Source organism: Schistocerca gregaria, chromosome 2, assembly GCF_023897955.1.
Source record: "Schistocerca gregaria isolate iqSchGreg1 chromosome 2, iqSchGreg1.2, whole genome shotgun sequence".
Taxonomy (NCBI): Eukaryota; Metazoa; Arthropoda; class Insecta; order Orthoptera; family Acrididae; genus Schistocerca; species Schistocerca gregaria.
This window is the reverse complement of record NC_064921.1, coordinates 248,393,135-248,413,078: the sequence shown is the minus strand read 5'-3', so window position 1 is coordinate 248,413,078 and position 19,944 is coordinate 248,393,135. Positions and strand designations below refer to the sequence as shown.

Here is a 19,944-nt window from a genome sequence, read left to right as displayed (position 1 = left end):
TTTGTACTTTTTCCTTACTAACGCTAAAACCGCACGCTCCAACGAAAACGTTTCTCGGTACAGGATTAAAGTAAATTAAATTTGCAACAAACAAAGGTCCTATTTATTTTTTGTCTAGGATTGACAGCTTGTGCGAAGAGATCGCGAGAATATTGGAAACATGTAGCTTAAGTACTTTTTGTAGGCCAGTTTGAGGTAGTTTTGCGAGCTGTTAGACCACAAGCTTCCTGTACCGAAACGTTCGTCTCAACACCATCTATACTACTGTGGTACGTTGTAAACGACAATGGATAATACAGAAAATAAATAGAAATGTATATTAAAAGTGTTCTATCTCGGAAACCGTTCGGAATAGGGCATCAAGGTTTTTGTTCAGAATCACTAATGCTAGCATTTGTCAAAACTCGCACCTTTCCTCTTGACCCACCCTGTATACTATCATAGCTACAAACGTAACTGTATTAAAACATTAAATGAGATTCAAAGGCCAACTTTCCTTTTAGATTTTTTCCTCTCCTTGTGCTATAAACCTGGCTATGACCCCATATGCACTCCTGGTGGTATATCCATGAAACGGAACAGTGCAAAGCGGCGAACCGTGACCAAGAGTCGAGAGCTCTTGATTCTCTTTTCTTGCAGCGGTTGCACTGACAGATGACGTGATTTATATAAGAAATTTTTACCTCGCTACATTGAGTTTTTATGCAAGTGGGCAGGGATAGACAGTAGACAATTTTTAGAGAATCTTTCGATATTCAGGTCACAGATCTTCAAGGATGTGCCAACTGTCACGCCTCTAGAATCGTGTGGAAGATCACTGAATTTAATGTTGGTAGTGGTCTTGTTTGCTGTGTTGCAGCACCAGTTGGTGCGATTGGTAAGTGATTCACTGTTGCCCAGGGGACGCCCCAGTGTGGAGTGTGAATATGGTATGTCCCAAACTCTTCGGTGAGACCTCTTACTTTGACTCAATCAACTGTTATAGTTACCTGACGAAATCATTCAGTGCAGGTGACGATCTATAATTCTGTATTTAGTCTTCTTTTGGAAACCAATTTATTTGCCGAGATCGCTATATTAACGCAGTTACTGCATAATTAGTTTCTGTAATACGTATTGCCACCCTGAGATCTAATAGGAAAATATGCCAAGGATATAGGTTTACGGTCAAAACATAAAATGTATTGTAGAGCACATACAACAGCTCAATGGCAAAAATTACATACCCTTAAAGCTGGGCAGTAGTAGTCACATCATACAATGCTTACACCTCTCTGTCACATGAGGACTTATCAGTTTGCTGTAAAATAACAAGGCTCATAAAATTCTGCTCATAAGGACGGATACATTGCGAAGACAACATATAATAATGAATACTTCTAATAAGTAAAAAAAAATTACAGCATAATGTTTCTTTTATGTACAAGTTGTGTAAACTTTTCCGTTATGTTTACTTGGTGTATACTACTTCGGCATTACATTCTTCCTTTTAATCTCAATGTTCAACAAAAGTGTGACCCTGTTACATTAGCTGTAATCGACGCCAGGCAGTGCAGACCGTGACCTGGAAGTGCCTCTCAGCACTAGCTTCCTTTATACTCCATATTTTCTGTTGCAGTTATTCTGTTGCAGCCAACATGGCTTCATACCACGAAGGGGCAAGATGGGGTATGTATCTGTCTTGTGGGTGCCATATACACCCAAAGTTGTACATACATTATGATATGACACCCGCCATGTTACTGTAATGCCTCGACTTTCTTGTGGCATGTTTTTATTTAAATTGTTTTTACTTATTACAGGTATTCATTATTATATGTTGACTTCGGACTGTTTCCGTCAATGTTAGTAGGATTTTATGAGAGTTGTCATTTTACAGCATACTGTGTAGTCCTCATCTGACACAGGTGTAAGCATTGTATGATGTAACTACTACTGTCCGGTTTTACGAGTATGTAAATTTTGTCATTCAGCTGTTGTGTGTGCCCTATTACATTTTTTATGTTTTGACCATAAGACTGTAACCTCGACACATTTTATTTCTGTAGATCTGAGGATGGGAACACATGTTGCCGAAACTAGTCATCAAGTGACTTTGTTATTAAGGAACTGTATTTGCTGGCACCTTGCAAACTGCGGATTACTTAAGAGGCCTAGATATTCATCTGTAAGATTTTTGTGTGTTTTTTATATTATTTATTGTTTTATGTATATTTAACCATTTACATACAAACTCCTGGTAAAAGAATGTAAAATAACTATGTAAGCCATACGAATAATAATAATAATAAACACTATCATTTTCCTTGATTTTCTGGACATATTTAAGTTAGCATCATTTAAGCGTCCACGCCTGAACTGGTAGTAGCTGATTTGCCCGCATCTCGTGGTCGTGCGGTAGCGTTCTCGCTTCCCACGCCCGGGTTCCCAGGTTCGATTCCCGGCGGGGTCAGGGATTTTCTCTGCCTCGTGATGGCTGGTTGTTGTGTGGTGTCCTTAGGTTAGTAAGGTTTAACTAGTTCTAAGTTCTAGGGGACTGATGACCATAGATGTTAAGTCCCATAGTGCTCAGAGCCATTTTATTTACGATGAAATGCGCTTGCGTCTATGCCTGCTCTGTCTGGAAAGCGCAGTTTACACTACCCTGGAGCAACTGTTTATATTACAGATTGGTTTGCTGTGCCCCCTCGGTTTTAATGTTTTACGAAGAAATGACAAAACACTGGATGCCAGAAGCCTGATACTTTGATCAGAATACGAAGTGTTTAGTAACTGCGAGAGGCCAGCGGCTTAAACAAATGTTGACAGTCACTCAGCGAAATAGAAGTCAGACCACAATGCGCGTTATTCAAAGCGGCAAGGGGGATTTAAAGTTTTATTTGGAAGGGGAATTCGGCTATGAGGTTCTAGTAGGGGAAACCTCACAAAAGGAAAGCGACGCAAACACGGGCGTGCCCTCAGGGGAAAACACGGTAGCGATGATGAGGCACACTGTAGCAGCAGCTGCCTGGCCGTTCCGCTCCTTCTCAATCTGGCGATCTTACCTTTTTAAATTTCTCGTCCACTTATTTCCATATTTCTCATTTTCGTATGCATGCGATGTTCCAATGTAGGAACTACTACATGATCTCCGGTGAAGCCATTCCGAAATACAAATGTTAGTACTCCAGCTTCCTCCTTATCGTCGTCTGTTTCGACGCCGAAAAGCGTTTGCACAGACGACTACGTTCCGTTGACTATTTTAACGTAGGGCCATTTTTTTTTTTTTTTTTTTTTACAAGTTGTCAGGTAAGCTGTTGCTTTGGATTCCAATTGGCACTTCTTGCGTAACTATTCATAAGATTTGCTGATTTTGTTCAGCTTTGGTTTGCAGTACCTGTCAAAACTTTGTGTTCTGCCTTACGGCAGGTCTTGTCATGGGGGAAGCCACGCCAGAGATGTCCTCCGCATGAGCGTCTAGGGAAGTGAGTCCATTGGTGGTTTCCCGTTGCCTTCCACTGATGATGATGAAAAGGTAATGAGGACAACTCAACACCCAGTCCCTGAGCGGAGAAAATCTCCGACCCAGCCGGGAATCGAAGGCGGGCCCCTTGGCGAGTACCTGTCAAAGATTGTGTAATTACGAGCAGCCTTCCATTAGCTTGTCTCTCCATTGCAAACGCTCTTTCATAAATAAACCTCGTAATCTACCTGAAACTCTTCATGACGTATTATTAATGCTTTTGGTATGTCTAAATTAAAATGCTTTTCTTATATTTGTTTCTTTCTGAGTTCACTATTGCAACTTGGACGCTCTAGTCATTTTCGAGTGATTCTTCAATTAACGTGCACATTCCAGCTTTATTACAATTTTACAACATTACAAATTACAGCATTAAAATTCGTAACGGATGTACTGTTGATGGACAACATATCATTATTGTCTTTTCGAAAGTATTAACATTAGACATTGCAGTACTTGTCAAGAACACTTGTTACGGCCTCATATACGGCACGTCACAATACGAAGTGACAGTATGAGGTAGTTTGCCAAAAATTTTCACAAGGACTAAAGTTAACTTTACGAAATATTATTAGTAAAGTGCATTTTTTGCATTTGGGTCTGCAATAGCATTATTCGTAACAGGGTATTTGGAGTACAGTTCTTAAGAATGGCAACAGGTTTACAATACAAAATATACTGAGTGATCAAAAAGTCAGTATAAATTTTAAAACTGAGTAAACCACGGAATAATGTAGATAGAGAGGTACAAATTGACACACATGCTTGGAATGACATGGGGTTTTATTAGAACAAAAAAAAAAAAAAAATTCAAAAGTTCAAAAAATGTCCGACAGATGGCGCTTCATTTGATCAGAATAGCAATAATTAGCATAACAAAGTAAGACAACGCAAAAGATGATGTTCTTTACAGGAAATGCTCAGTATATCGACCATCATTCCTCAACAATAGCTGTAGTCGAGGAATAATGTTGTGAACAGCACTGTAAAGCTTGTCCGGAGTTATGGTGAGGCATTGGCGTCGGATGTTGTCTTTCAGCATCCCTAGAGATGTCGGTCGATCACGATACACTTGCGACTTCAGGTAACCCCAAAGCCAATAATCGCACGGACTGAGGTTTGCGGACCTGGGAGGCCAAGCAAGACGAAAGTGGCGGCGGAGCACACGATCATCACCAAACGACGCGTATCTGTCGGACATTTTGTGAACATTGTTTTTTTTGTTCTAATAAAACCTCATGTCATTCCAAGCATGTATGTCAATTTTTACCTATCTACATTATTCCTTGGTTTATTAAGTTTTCATATTTTTTCTGACTGATCACCCGGTATATGTTAATTACAGAATCAGCAGAAAATGGCCACAAAGCCGAAATTGCAACAGCTTCTCCAGACGCAAATAAAATAATTTGCAAATGGCGAAATCATTACTATTTTTCCAATTCTACATGAATGTGACTCATAATAATTAGAAAATAACCTTTTGGTACGCGACAGTATTTTTTTATTTGTTAATCTCTGGCGCTTTATTTGCCCTGGGCCAAAGTCACCATGACAACCTCACAAATTATGAGTCACCCTCTTGGTCGATTTGGAAACCTCGGTACGGTGTACACCTGCTACTTGATTGTTATGTGAGCCTTCATTGCTAATATAAGTCATGACGGCGAATTTAGTGCCCCAGGGGCTCAGCATTCATTTGCTGGGTACGAGCTTGGCGACCCCAGGGTTCCTGAGCTGGGGACTGGAAAGCGCCGCCAGTCCCCTGTCATACTTCAACGACCACCGTGCGGCGCGGCGGTGGAATGTTGTGTGTCTCAGGGAGTGGGGATCTTGGCTTGACCGCCCGGTTCGCGAGGATGGAATAGACCTCTATAAACAACCCCTCAATCTCAAGGTGTGCTGCGCGCCGATGAAGTGCATGGCTGTTGAGGTGGAACAGTCGTTAGCGGGCAACCTCTGGGGAACCTGCCGCACCTCAGTTATATAAGGCTTACCTAGGCACGCGGGGCTCTGTCTAGGTGGACTCTTAGTTCCCTAGCTGCTCGTGGGACCGAGATGGAACCCTCGAACTTTTCTTCTTCTCCTCCCAGCGGAAAGGGTGGGCTGCTGGTAGGTTCTAACACCCAATCTAACAAGAGGGCTCGTGTAGCCAGTCCTCCTGATTCAGGTTGTTGTAACATAACTGATTCAGGTAGTTGTAACAGAACGCATGCTGCTTCGCAGAATATGTTTCTTGTAATTAAAAGAAAAGATGGGAGTTTCGCCAAAGTTTCACCATTTTATATCCAGAAGGGCTTAGAAGGTATTGCTGGCACACTAAAATCTGTAAAGCGCTTGCGAAATTGCACCTTGTTGGTTGAAACATCTAGCTTCCAGCAAGCCCAGAACCTTCAGAAGGCACTATTTCTTGGGGAGTCTGCGACAGAGACTGAATTTCACAACACCTTGAACTACAGCAAGGGTGTTGTGACTTGCAGAGATCTCGTTGACATTCCTCAAGACGAACTGACGGCTGAATGGTCCCGGGAAGGAATTGTCGACGTGCAACACGTTATGAAACGGGTGGATGGTGCTCTCGTAAAGACTGACTCGTTTATCTTTACATTTAAGAGCACCACATTGCCAGAGCATGTGAAGGCAGGTTTCCTCCGTCTCAGTGTACGGCCTTATTACCCCAACCCCATGCGGTGTTTTAAATGCCAACACTTTGGACACACTACTCTCGGCTGTAGAGGGGAAGCCACTTGCGGGAATTGTGGTAAAGCCGCCCATGAGGGAGTTGGTTGCTCCTCTCCTCCCAAGTGTGTCAACTGCTCTGGGGATCACCCTGTGTGCAGCAGGGAATGCAGAGTTTTCCTTGAGGAACGGCAGATCCAGGAACTTAAAACTACAAAACGCATCCCGCATGGTGAGGCGAAGAAACAGCCAGTGTTGAAAACTGATGCCGCTACACAAACGGAGGTTGCTACTGTCAGCGCTAGCACCTGCGTTTATCAATGTACGTGTGCTGCTGCCGTCCCTGTGAAGCCTGCTGCTTCCCCCCCCCCCCCCCCCCCCCCCCCGGCCTTCTGACCAGGCCGTGGTAGCTGACGTCATGGAACTTCCTGCCCCTTCCCGGGTCCATTCTTGTGCACTGCCCAGCGCTGCTATACCCCTACTGCTTCTGAGGTTTTGGATCCAATGCCGCCTCAGGCCAGAAAATCGAAGCCAAAGACAAAGGTGAAGACTCGCCCTCTAAAGGCGACCTAAGTTATACAGTCTGCTGATGTGGATGTCATTCTCTCTGACGTCTCTCTCGACTCCTCTTCAGAGGCGATGGAGGTTGATGTCAGACTGGGGCAATCATCTCGCCCCAAAACTGAGCCTCCATCTATTGTGGGCTCTCCTCCCCGACAGAAAGTGCGAATGAAGGTACTCCCACCCTGATAGATGGCTCCCATTATACAGTGGAATATGAATGGATTTCGGGCACGTGTGGAGGAACTGAACCTCCTAGCACGAGAGCGCCCCCTGTGCTTGTGTTTACAGGAAACGCATTTCAAAACGTCTGATGCTCCTGTACTCAGGGGTTATACATCATATCGCAAAGATGACCTGACTGGAGAAAGGGCCAAAGGCGGAGTCGCCGTGTGAGCACCACTCCTCCGCTCTCCCCCTGGATACTGATCTGCAAGCAGTTGCAGTTGAAATTCATTCACATTGGAGGCTTACGGTTTTGCTCCCTTTATTTACCCCCTCTGGATGCAATGACCTTAGACGCTCTCACAGATCTTATCGACCAACTCCCCCGGCCATTTCTCCTCCTGGGAGACATCAATCCCCATCATGTCCTGTGGGGCTCCACTTCTCTTTGCGCTCGAGATCGAATTTTGGAGAGCCTCCTAACGTCTCAAGTGTTGTGCATCCTCAACACTGGTACTCCGACTCATTTCTCTGCTGCTACTGGGTCATTCTCAGCCATTGACCTATCTTTCTGCTCTCCAACCCTCACCGACTCTGTTCACTGGGAGGTCATTGACGACCTTCATTCCAGCGATCACTTTCCTATCCGCATTCATCTCCTGGATGGTGTATTGCTGGAGCAGTGGCCACCATCGTGGATGATTGGTGGGGCTAACTGGCCACTGTTCACTCGGTCGGCTGTCTTTGACCGCCACAACAGCGTAAAGGAATGGGTGGATCACATCACGCTTGTGATCCATCATGCTGCTGACCTGTCCATACCACAGTCTTGTGGCACTCTTAAGCGCCGCCTTGTGCCTTGGTGGACAGAAGAGTGCCGTTCAGCCATCCGGGACAGGCGTGCGGCTCTTCGCCGATTTAAGTGCCGCCCAACAGCGGTCAATCTTACCACCTTTCGAATCGCGAGAGCCAGGGCACGCCGTGTCATTAAAGAGAGCAATAAAAGGTCATGGCAGGGGTTCCTGGACTCCATCAACCGTTCCACTTCTTCCACAAAAATATGGGAAGCCATCCGGAGGATTTCCGGTAAACGCAGCCGTTTACCACTAGCTGCAGTCCTGAACCAGGGATGCCTCCAAACGACACCCAGAGCCATTGCTCAGACGCTGGCAGAGCATTTTGCACTAAGTACTGCCACTGCAACCCAGGATCCAGCTTTTCGTCGCTACCGTGCGACTGTCGAAATAGCGAACTTGGACTTTTGGTCGAACAGTTCAGAGGCCTACAACTCCCCTTTCTCCATGTGGGAACTTGAATCGACTCCTAGTGAGACTTCTGACACTGCACCAGGTTACGACCGCATCCGGTACTCCATGCTTCGCCATCTGCCAGCGGCGTCAAAGGCAATCCTCCTCGAATGTTTTAATCTCATATGGCAGACAGGAGTGTACCCCACCTCGTGGAGGGAGACAATCCTCATCCCTCTGCTCAAACCAGGAAAGGACCGCACATGTCCTAGTAGTTATCGTAGTATCTCCTTGACAAGCTGTGTCGGAAAGACTCTGGAACGGATGGTTAATCGGCGTCTGGTCTGGCTGCTAGAGACCAGACAGCTCCTTAGCCGCTTTCAGTGTGGATTCCGAAAATTTCGGTCGACGGTCGACAACCTGACCCTCCTAGAAGCGGCTATTCAGCAGGCTTTCCTCCGTCAGCATCACTGTTCAAATGGCTCTGAGCACTATGCGACTAAACTTCTCAGGTCATCAGTCGCCTAGGACGTAGAACTAATTAAACCTAACTAACCTAAGGACATCACACACATCCATGCCCGAGGCAGGATTCGAACCTGCGACCGTAGCAGTCGCGCGGTTCCGGACTGCGCGCCTAGAACGACGAGACCACCGCGGCCGGCAGCATCACTGTATTGGTATCTTCTTTGATATCAGTAAGGCATATGATAATACTTGGAGACACTGTATTCTTGCACAACTGCATCAATGGGGCTTTCGTGGCCGCCTCCCCCTTCTCATTCGGTCTTTCCTGCCTCAGCGTTTTTTTCGGACCCATGTTGGTAAAACACTGTCTGATCGCTTAGAGCAAGAGAACGGTGTCCCCCAGGGCAGTGTTTTAAGCGTTACCCTCTTTACCATAGCCATCAACAGAATAACGTCTATGGTGAGGAGTCCAGTACAGTGCTCCTTGTTTTCTGTTCCTCCTCCGGTGTTGCAACCGCGAGGCATCAATTACAGCTAACAGTGCGGCGGTTAGAGGAGTGGGCTGCAAAGACGGGTTTTCGGTTTTCTGCCGATAAGTGTGTTTGTGTTCATTTTAATCGTTCTCGTCGTCTTTCTACTTTGCCTGCCTTGCATATGGGGGATACTCTCCTACATTTTAGAGACACAGTGCGGTTTCTGGGCCTAATTTTTGACTCCAGGTTGTCATGGCTGCCACACCTACGTGACTTGAAAGCCAGAACCCTGAAGGCACTGAACATCCTCAAGTGCCTCAGCCACAGGTCTTGGGGAGCGGACAGGGCACGTCTCCTTCAGTTTTACCGAGCTTTTGTGCGTTCACGGTTGGACTATGGGTGCACAGTATGTGGGTCAGCGAAGTCTTCTTATTTGCAGATCCTTGACGCTGTTCACCATGCTGGGATTCGACTGGCCACGGGTACCTATCGGACCAGTCCCATACCCAGCCTCTGTGCTGAGGCTGGGGAACTGCCGGCGACAACTCCTGCTGGTGCGCCAGGCTTGTAAGTTTCTTGCAGCTCCCAGCTCGCCTGCTCACCATCTTGTTGCCCATCCACCTCTGGACCGCCTTTTTTCCCGCCGTTCCCGGGTTACGTTGCCGTTTGGGATCCGTGTGCAACGTGTACTAGAGTCCCTCGGTGTGGAGTCTGTACAACCCCAAATCCAGGGTTTTAACCGCCTGCCACCTTGGTTACTGAAGAGGCCCGGTGTGATTTTAGATTTATTGCAGTACAAAAGAGATTGCACTCCTGCCACCGTTTTTAATGCAGCATTTTCTGCCATTTTATCTGAGCACCACGACTATGTAGCTGTTTTTACGGATGGGTCGAAACAAGGGGATTCTGTTGGTTGCTCAGTTGTTTTTCCAGATCGTGTCTTCAAGGTCCGACTGCCTCAGACTTTCACGGTCATTGATGCAGAATTGTCTGCGATCTTGCGGGCACTGGAGCACATGAGACATTCTTCCTCTCCTAAATTTCTTGTCTGTTCCGATTCACTCAGTGCCCTTCACTTATTGCAACGTTTGTATCCGGCAGACAAAATTGTCCAGACCATCCAGGATGCCCTCCTCCGGCTACAGCGACTGGGGAAGGTTGTAGCTTTCTGCTGGGTTCCGGGGCATGTCGGCATTGCTGGGAATGAAAGGGCAGATCTCGCAGCCAAGGAGGCGTGTCTCGCCCCACAAGTATCTCAGTGTGCTATCCCCTTGCACGCACTCACCTCGCTGTTGAGCTCACGGGTCATGCGTCGGTGGGAGGATGAGTGGGTGGAAGTGATTGACAATAAGCTCCGTATAGTCAAGCCCACAACGCGTGTGTGGTGTACTTCCTTTCAGCCCCATCGACGGGACGAGGTTCTCCTCACTCGGCTTCCAATAGGCCACAGCCCTATGACGCATGGCTACCTGCTCCGGCGAGAGGACCCTCCAATGTGTGGTGCTTGCGGCGTCCAGGTCACTGTGCGCCACGTTTTATTGGAATGCGTTTTATTTTCTGACCAGCGGGCCGCAGCTGACTTGCCAGCGGACCTGCCATCTCTTTTAGGCAACACTCGGACGACTGTGGCTAAAGTTGTAAAGTTCTGTGCCATGTCAAATGTTTTTACAAAGATTTTAGGGAGAGGATTTTTATTTGCTCACTGTGTGACAAGCTCGCCCATATTTTATGTAAGTGGCCAGCCAATAACAATTTCCTGTGACATTCTTGTTGCTATGCTTCCCCTTTCCTTAGGTTTTACTTTCTTATGTAGCATTTTCCTTCTTTTCCTGCTTTCTTTGAGTGTGTGCTTTAGTTTTCTTAGGTCTGTCCACTTTCGTTCCTTTTAATGTGTGTCAGGGCGCTGATGACCTCGATGTTGAGCGCCCATAAGCCCCAACACACCACCACCACGCGAATTTAGTGCCACTCACTTGAACGGAATCAGCGCAGTAAAATGGAACGACGCCTAGACGTCAGAGAGCTGCAAATAGGAGGCATCGTGTTTGGATGTGTCCGTGACCGCAACGTCAATGAAGATAAACGATTTGTTGCTGTACTAACGCGGACTATCCATGCTGTCTACAAGGAACGGGGTACCAGTCGCAGCCATGTAACACGGCGAAGAGTAGTGACATAAAAAAGTCGTAACCGACAGGGACCTGAGACAAGTGTCCTGCCTTGTCACTGACAAACTACTTCACACACGACAGGGAATGCTGCTGTCACTGAATGGAGGTACGTCTCAATTATCTTCACAGCGAACCCAGTACATTCAGAGACATTTGCTTCGCAACAGGCCATTGCTCACAGAGGCACATAAGCTGCAAGGCTTCAATAGGCCAAACAACGCAGGAATGAGGCCATTATAAAGGCCAGAGGCGGTATTAAACGGTATAAGCCTGACGCCTCCTGGGAAGTTACAGCCTTTTTGTCCAGTGCTCTTTCGACAATACAAATAACACGGGTACATTAACATTACAAAGTTCTTTACCAGCACAAGATGTGAGGTACAGATGTCACCGCCGCACGTCACGCACCGCAGAGATTAGTATGAGCGCAGGGAGCATTATCACTGGACGCTCGAAACACTGAAGCAGGTCAGTTGCACTGATTGGTCGCGGTACACGGTGATACATGACAAGACCGAGGCGATGCAACAGACAGATGGACGTTTAAACATTATGAAATGGAGATCGAAGTTTATCATCATTCCTAACGGGTGAAAAACTAACGTTGGAGCATGTCATTCAGTGAGATGTATGATGGGGAAGTTGTATGATGCGATGTCGCAAACGTAGTACCGAGTTGCTCAGTGACACACAACAGCTCCTTTGCAGTCTACCATCGGAGTTGGATGATCAGCTCCATGACCATTTCGCATTTATTAAACGAACACGTGACGTTAGTCGGCATATTACTGGTTGACTATTAGTAAGACCACGTGTTCAACTGGCTTTCTAATCAGTTTCGTCCATTTTTATCTACCGAAAGCAGTCTTCAGAAAATACACTCCTGGAAATTGAAATAAGAACACCGTGAATTCATTGTCCCAGGAAGGGGAAACTTTATTGACACATTCCTGGGGTCAGATACATCACATGATCACACTGACAGAACCACAGGCACATAGACACAGGCAACAGAGCATGCACAATGTCGGCACTAGTACAGTGTATATCCACCTTTCGCAGCAATGCAGGCTGCTATTCTCCCATGGAGACGATCGTAGAGATGCTGGATGTAGTCCTGTGGAACGGCTTGCCATGCCATTTCCACCTGGCGCCTCAGTTGGACCAGCGTTCGTGCTGGACGTGCAGACCGCGTGAGACGACGCTTCATCCAGTCCCAAACATGCTCAATGGGGGACAGATCCGGAGATCTTGCTGGCCAGGGTAGTTGACTTACACCTTCTAGAGCACGTTGGGTGGCACGGGATACATGCGGACGTGCATTGTCCTGTTGGAACTGCAAATTCCCTTGCCGGTCTAGGAATGGTAGAACGATGGGTTCGATGACGGTTTGGATGTACCGTGCACTATTCAGTGTCCCCTCGACGATCACCAGAGGTGTACGGCCAGTGTAGGAGATCGCTCCCCACACCATGATGCCGGGTGTTGGCCGTGTGTGCCTCGGTCGTATGCAGTCCTGATTGTGGCGCTCACCTGCACGGCGCCAAACACGCATACGACCATCATTGGCACCAAGGCAGAAGCGACTCTCATCGCTGAAGACGACACATCTCCATTCGTCCCTCCATTCACGCCTGTCGCGACACCACTGGAGGCGGGCTGCACGATGTTAGGGCGTGAGCGGAAGACGGCCTAACGGTGTGCGGGACCGTAGCCCAGCTTCATGGAGACGGTTGCGAACGGTCCTAGCCGATACCCCAGGAGCAACAGTGTCCCTAATTTGCTGGGAAGTGGCGGTGCGGTCCCCTACGGCACTGCATAGGATCCTACGGTCTTGGCGTTCATCCGTGCGTCGCTGCGGTCCGGTCCCAGGTCGACGGGCACGTGCACCTTCCGCCGACCACTGGCGACAACATCGATTTACTGTGGAGACCTCACGCCCCACGTGTTGAGCAATTCGGCGGTACGTCCACCGGGCCTCCCGCATGCCCACTATACGCCCTCGCTCAAAGTCCGTCAACTGCACATACGGTTCACGTCCACGCTGTCGCGGCATGCTACCAGTGTTAAAGACTGCGATGGAGCTCCGTATGCCACGGCAAACTGGCTGACACTGACGGCGGCGGTGCACAAATGCTGCGCAGCTAGCGCCATTCGACGGCCAACACCGCGGTTCCTGGTGTGTCCGCTGTGGCGTGCGTGTGATCATTGCTTGTACAGCCCTCTCGCAGTGTCCGGAGCAAGTATGGTGGGTCTGACACACCGGTGTCAATGTGTTCTTTTTTCCATTTCCAGGAGTGTATTTTCTCACGGCACAGCAAGAAATGGCCCATCGTTAACGCCATTCAATGTTCCATACCCTGGGCGCAACTGAATTTATTCGTCTGAAGACAGATACAGGTGTTGGAGAAATTGCAGCGTCAGAATTTACGAAAAAGGCGGTGTCTGTCGCGGAGAAAGTTGGTTACAAAATTAAACGAGCCCGTGTTCGAAAAAGCTATAAACGTACCACTTTCTCCAACACACACTCCTCGAGTACTGATGGCGACGTTAATTTGGGAAATTCGAATATATAAGGAAACGGCAGTCTTCCTTCCCGCGGTCGATATGCAAATAGAACAGCACGGGACAGAATGTGATCCTTGTGCAACAAGAGCAGAGTGTTACCAGAAGAACATGTTCCGGGACTCCTGCAGAGACAGTTCTGATATTCACCAACTTCTGCCGGTATATGGGTCAAAAACAGTGTCGCGTCCAGCGCGAGTGAAATTGTGTCAACAATTCAAACAAGGCACCACGAACGTGTGTGGTACTGGTTGGGGAGTCCAAATACTACACCAAGAGATTTCCAACTTTTCGTCGAAGTAAAACAACTTCCGTGGGGGAAGGGGGGGGGGGGGGGGGACGTTTACACATCGGTATTCGAAAGGCTCCGAACCAAGGAACGGGTATCTACCGTCGAGGAACTGAACGACTGCTAGAACGTTCCGGCAGATTTTTACAGAGACTTGGTGACTATCTTGAAAAATAGTGACTTGTGTCTGTGTCACTTTGAAGGGTAGTATATTATTCAACAAAAATTACATGGCCTGCCGTAATAATGTGAAACTTATTTTCTGCACTCCCCTCGTACATGGTGTTTGGGAAAGTTTCACCAATTCACAAGAATGAAGGTAGAAACGTGGGGTGAACTTTAACTCAGTCATCGAGACCAAAAGTACAGGATTATTCAGAATCATCTACACGCTTTCAAGCGCCGGTAAAAAAAATGTTTGTATTGAGCTAAGATATTATATGATTATATCTATGACAATAGCAACTCAAGAAGTGTGTCTGGCTAGAGTGATCTCCTGTAACTTGACAACTAGACAACGCAGAAGGCATTATGCACAGTTCATGCCGCAATTGCAAGAGGACACTTTCAAATGATGTACATGAGTTCTTGAATACTGAGCTACCAAGGTGATCGATCGGTTGTGCATCAACTGGCAATCTCCTGTCGTTGATATGGCCCCCACGCTCTCCAGGTCGGACATTGTGTGGGTTTTACCTGTGGGGTTACGTCAGAGACATTGTCTTTACACTTTCACTTCCCCACAACATCTCTGACTTAAGAGGACGTATCAGGGCGGCTGTGAGTGACACGGGCGTGGACACTTTAGAGCGAGTGGCATCGAATGGGATTGTGTCCTATGATTAACCGTTTAAACATTGAACATTTGTGAACATGGTACAAATAACTTCTTGAGTTGCGCTTTCCAGGCATATGAGAACCATAGAGGACCTAACATCAACACAAACATGTTTCAGGATCATTTGGAACTTCCTGGATCACTTTGACTTACCCTGCAAACCTCAAAGCCAGCTACAAATTTCGGGTGCCTGTCTTTCTCGCGTAGGTGTCTACCGGAAGCAGCTAGATTGCTCCAACTGTCGCTCATTCAAAATATGCGTGGAGATGATGATGACAATGACCTGCCTGAACGAGGCCACAAGGGGCCTACGGATTCCTCACAGCATCTGATTTTTTACAGAGTTTTATGAAAAAATCTGTCTATGTACCTCACCTTCCACCTGCGGCACCGCATACCTACAGCAGTCACTACAGTAACTACAGGGTCTGGCTATCGTCTGACTGTTTGTCTTACGGCTGGTGGAGGGCAAACTGGACATTGGCTGAAGGTAAATGAAAATTAATTCTACATTTATAGATATCCACAAGGCTTTTGACACCGTTCCTCACAAGCGGCTTCTAATCAAATTGCGTGCCTATGGAGTATCGTCTAAGTTGTGCGGCTGGATTCGTGATGTCCTGTCAGATGGGTCACACTTCGCAGTAACTAACGGAAAGTTATCGAGTAAAAGAGAAGTGATGTCCGCCGTATGGTATGGCTCTGAGCACTATGGGACTTAACTTCTGATGTCATCAGTCCCCTAGAACTTAGAACTACTTAAACCTAACTAACCTAAGGACATCACACGCACGCATGCCAGAGGCAGGATACGAACCGGCGACCGTAGCGGTCGCGCGGTTCCAAACTGTAGCGCCTAGAACCGCTCGGCCACTACAGCCGGCTGTCCGGCGTACCCCAAGGAGATGTTATAGGCTCTCTGTTGTTTCTAATCTACATACATGGTTTAGGAGAGAATCTGAGCAGCCATCTTAAATCGTTCTGGGATGATGTTTTCATTTACCGTCTAGTAAAGTTATCAGAAGATCAAAACCAAGTGTAAAATGATATAGACAAGATGTCTGTGTGGTATGAAAAGTGGAAACTGACACTAAATAACGAAAAACACGTTAAATTTTGCTTACACGATAAATCAAGCAATTCAATGAAACACCTACGAACCACAATCACGAACAACGTAAATTGGAACGATCACATAAAAAATGTAGCAGGGGACGCAAACCAAAGGCTGCGTTTTATTGGAAGGATACTGAGAAGAGACAACAGGGCTACTAAAGACACTGCCTACATTACGCTTGTCTGTCCTATGCTAGAGTACTGCTGTGCGATATGGGATCCTTACCATATTGGATTGATGGAGACTGCCTACACTACGCTTGTCTGTGCTTTGCTAGAGTACTGCTGTGCGGCATGGGACCTTTACCATATTGGATTGACGGAGAACACTGAAAAAAATCAAGCAACGGCAGCTCATTTTGTATCATCGTAAAATGCGCTGGGAGTGTCACGGATATGATACGCAATCATTAATATAACCGCGTTTCTCGTTGCGGCGCGGTCTTTTCACGAAATCTCAGCCTCCAACGTTCTCCCGAATACAAAAGTATTTTGTTGACATCCACCAACACAGGGAGAAATGATTATTGTAATAAAATCAGAGCCCGCACAGAAAGATGTAAGTGTTCGGTTTTTTTTTTTTTTTTTTTTTCGTGAGCTGTTCAGGAGTGGAATGCTAGAGAAATATGGCGAAAGAGGTTCAATTAACCCTCTGCCAGGCACTTGAGTGTGAATTAAAGAGCAGTCACGTAGGTGCAGCTGAAAATTTTGATCGTAAAAATTGTATGTGTACGAGTAAAACTAAAAAAAAAAAGAATTTACTAATGTATCATGTATCTTTTACATTATTCTGTGCCCGCATCTCGTGGTCGTGCGGTAGCGTTCTCGCTTCCCACGCCCGGGTTCCCGGGTTCGATTCCCGGCGGGGTCAGGGATTTTCTCTGCCTCGTGATGGCTGGGTGTTTTGTGATGTCCTTAGGTTAGTTAGGTTTAAGTAGTTCTAAGTTCTAGGGGACTGATGACCATAGATGTTACGTCCCATAGTGCTCAGAGCCATTTGCACCATTATTCTGTAAACTGAATCGTTCCGCATTATTTCAACAAAGGAACTGTTCAAATGATCTGTAGAACAGTAACTAAGTAACTAAGATGCTTGTAAAAGACATACCGTTCTGAATGGCATGGTTCTTTTAAAAGAAAACTGCAGTGTTTGCGTAAGTTAAAACTCGCCCCAAGTTTTGATCTCCATTGACATAGAAGTCTTGTGAAAGCGTGTGAAGTTTTGAAACACACTAAAAATTTTACTATCGTTATTCGACCATTTTATCTAGACTGCTGGAGTGCACTTAGCGCAAATAAGATGAAACAATGAGAGTTCGAAATCCTGCCCTGGTTCCCCGACGACTTACTATGCACGACTAACAGCGACAAAAACATTTTGAACTCCTGTTCCTACCTCCGATCGAGAGCACTGAGAAGCATAAAAACGAAATTCCGAGTTGTTTTCAACCGATGAACTTCTGCGTTTCTGTGCTGTACCTTCACTCGGACTATATTCAAGGGACAGCTGACAAAGGGTTCTAAATGTACTCCACGTTCTCCTCCCCAACGCCTCTGCCCCCTACCATCCAACCATTTGTTCTATACATCAGACGCGCTGACGTTCTCCACCTGTCTCCTTCTGAGAGAGCATATCACACAGAAAAAAATTCTGTGATTTTCATGTAGCCCCGTTAATCAGCAGAGCCAATTCATACACTTATTTATTATCTTCCAATTTCTCCCTGTTCGGTTAATCAAGTACTACACTTAACGTGTGATCAGCGTATTTGTTCTATTAGTCAAAGTTTGTCCATCTTTCGATCCTTGGATAAGTGCTTTACGACATGCAATATGACCATAACTGCAGAAAATTTCTGTCACGGTGCTGAAATACTGCGATTTACGATCGATTGGTTAATTACTAGCGGAACTGAATATAGAAGCAAAATTTCGCCCTTCTGCTATTGCTAAGGATGAATATGTAAGTAATCTTTTAGAAATATTTCTCTTCTACGTGCACAAAAGTCATAAGGGCAACCACTAAATTATCAAAGCAAAAATAAATTATCACCAAACAGCAAACGCTCACTAAACTTCCTTTGGTTACAGATATCAAAATGTCGTCACTAAATAAGTTAGTTTGCAGCTACACTCACACCTCTGGTGCTCGTCTTAAAGTCTTCAAGTCTCACCTGTTGCAATCCCGACCTGCAACAAAAGATAAAAATAAATTTAGAGCTGGTGCACGTAAGTTAATGCTGAGCGAATTAGATTAGTAAATGAGTCACTCAAACTAGTGGACGGGTTTTGCTCTTTGGGCAGCAAAGTAACTGAAGCAGGAAGAGTATAAAATGCAGACTGGCAATATAAAGAAACGTGTTTCTGGAAAAGAGAAATATTTTTACGTCTAACATAAATTTAAGTGTTAGGAAATTTTTCTAAAAGAATTAGTTTGGAGCATAACCTTGCACGCATGTGAAAAGTGAACATGCGGATACCAATGAAATCCTGAAGGAATACCAACAGAGGGCGAAAAATCGAACCGTGAAGAAGTTTGCAGGGGAATATGCCTCGTCCCAATGACTCAAATTTTATCATCAACTTATTTAATCTGTTTGTTTATTTCGGATAGAATCGAGTGAGTATGTGACAGTAAATGGTGTTACTGCGTAAAAATATTGCGGAATAAATAATTATCAAATACAATGAAGGTTTCAACTGATTTACAAAACACTAGTCACTTCCGCGTGGTGGTGTCTGGGCGGGCACTGGCTCTTCGTCCCACGCTCCGCCACGCATCTGTTATGGCCGTGAGCCCCATAACTGACTGGCTCTGTCGCCAATGAGTTTTCATAATTATTTGGTGGGAACTGCAGACTAAGCTTTAGACTTCGAAACCGGCCGTGCAAAAACTTAAGGAATTACTGGGAACCGAAGCGGATTTTTTGTTTTATAAAAACACTGCCGAAAAAATGACAGCGATCCGCTACTCCCCATCCAAGAAAACACACTGCTAGAGCAACCTCAAGAAAACTGAAATACCATCATCCTACAATCACGTTAGCTAAGGATATGCACCAGGTGTATTCAGCCTTTACCTACTGCCCACTTTTGTCTCTCTTGTTAGCAGTAAAGTTCTCTAAATGCCATACAATTCCACAATAATCGTGATTTACAAAGTAGGGAAGTAACTTAACGTTATAAAATTTATGAAACAGAGTTACAAGTTAAAGCACATAACAACAACATAGTAAATACTGAAGGTCAAAATTTTATGAAGACCTACTGAAAATATCTTTAATCCCCAACAGCCCATCACGGAAGCTGAAATCCCCACCACTGAGCTGTAGGGACCGGATTTGAATACCACTGATACACACCATACTAACATTGACGTCCAACGTAAGTGGGTAAATGTTTGGAGCAACACAACTATTAATAGCGATATTAACGTGGCTAATAAAAAGCTAGCGTCTTTGACTTGTCACTTAAAGTGTATAAAACTGCCGAAAGAATACGTACAGGGTTTGGAAGGATGCGGTAAACAGCCTACACGCCAATGTGGCCATCAAGCGGGGCATCACACAATCTTTCATATTGCTCAAAAATGCCAGCTCTGTTTGAGTGGAGTTGGCAATTAGATACTAATATGTAGTTTACAGCCGGCATCTCGCGGTCGTGCGGTAGCGTTCCTGGGTTCGATTCCCGGCAGGGTCAGGGATTTTCTCTGCCTCGTGATGGCTGGGTGTTGTGTGATGTCCTTAGGTTGGTTAGGTTTAAGTAGTTCTAGGGGACTGATGACCATAGATGTTAAGTCCCATAGTGCTCAGAACCATTTGAACCATTTTTTTAGTTTACATCTGTACTGTACTTTATTTTTTACTTGAC

At 45.9% G+C, this 19,944-nt stretch overlaps 1 protein-coding gene across 1 annotated transcript in view; it reads right to left on the bottom strand.

Moving 5' to 3' along the window:
• LOC126336785 (uncharacterized) overlaps positions 1 to 19,944 on the bottom strand; it is a 1,589,831-nt gene that overhangs the window by 819,386 nt on the left and 750,501 nt on the right. Inside the window, exon 4 of the mRNA XM_050000805.1 lies at positions 18,249 to 18,264. The gene's annotated coding sequence lies outside the window, so the exon portion shown is untranslated. The remainder of the gene's footprint in view (positions 1 to 18,248; positions 18,265 to 19,944) is intronic.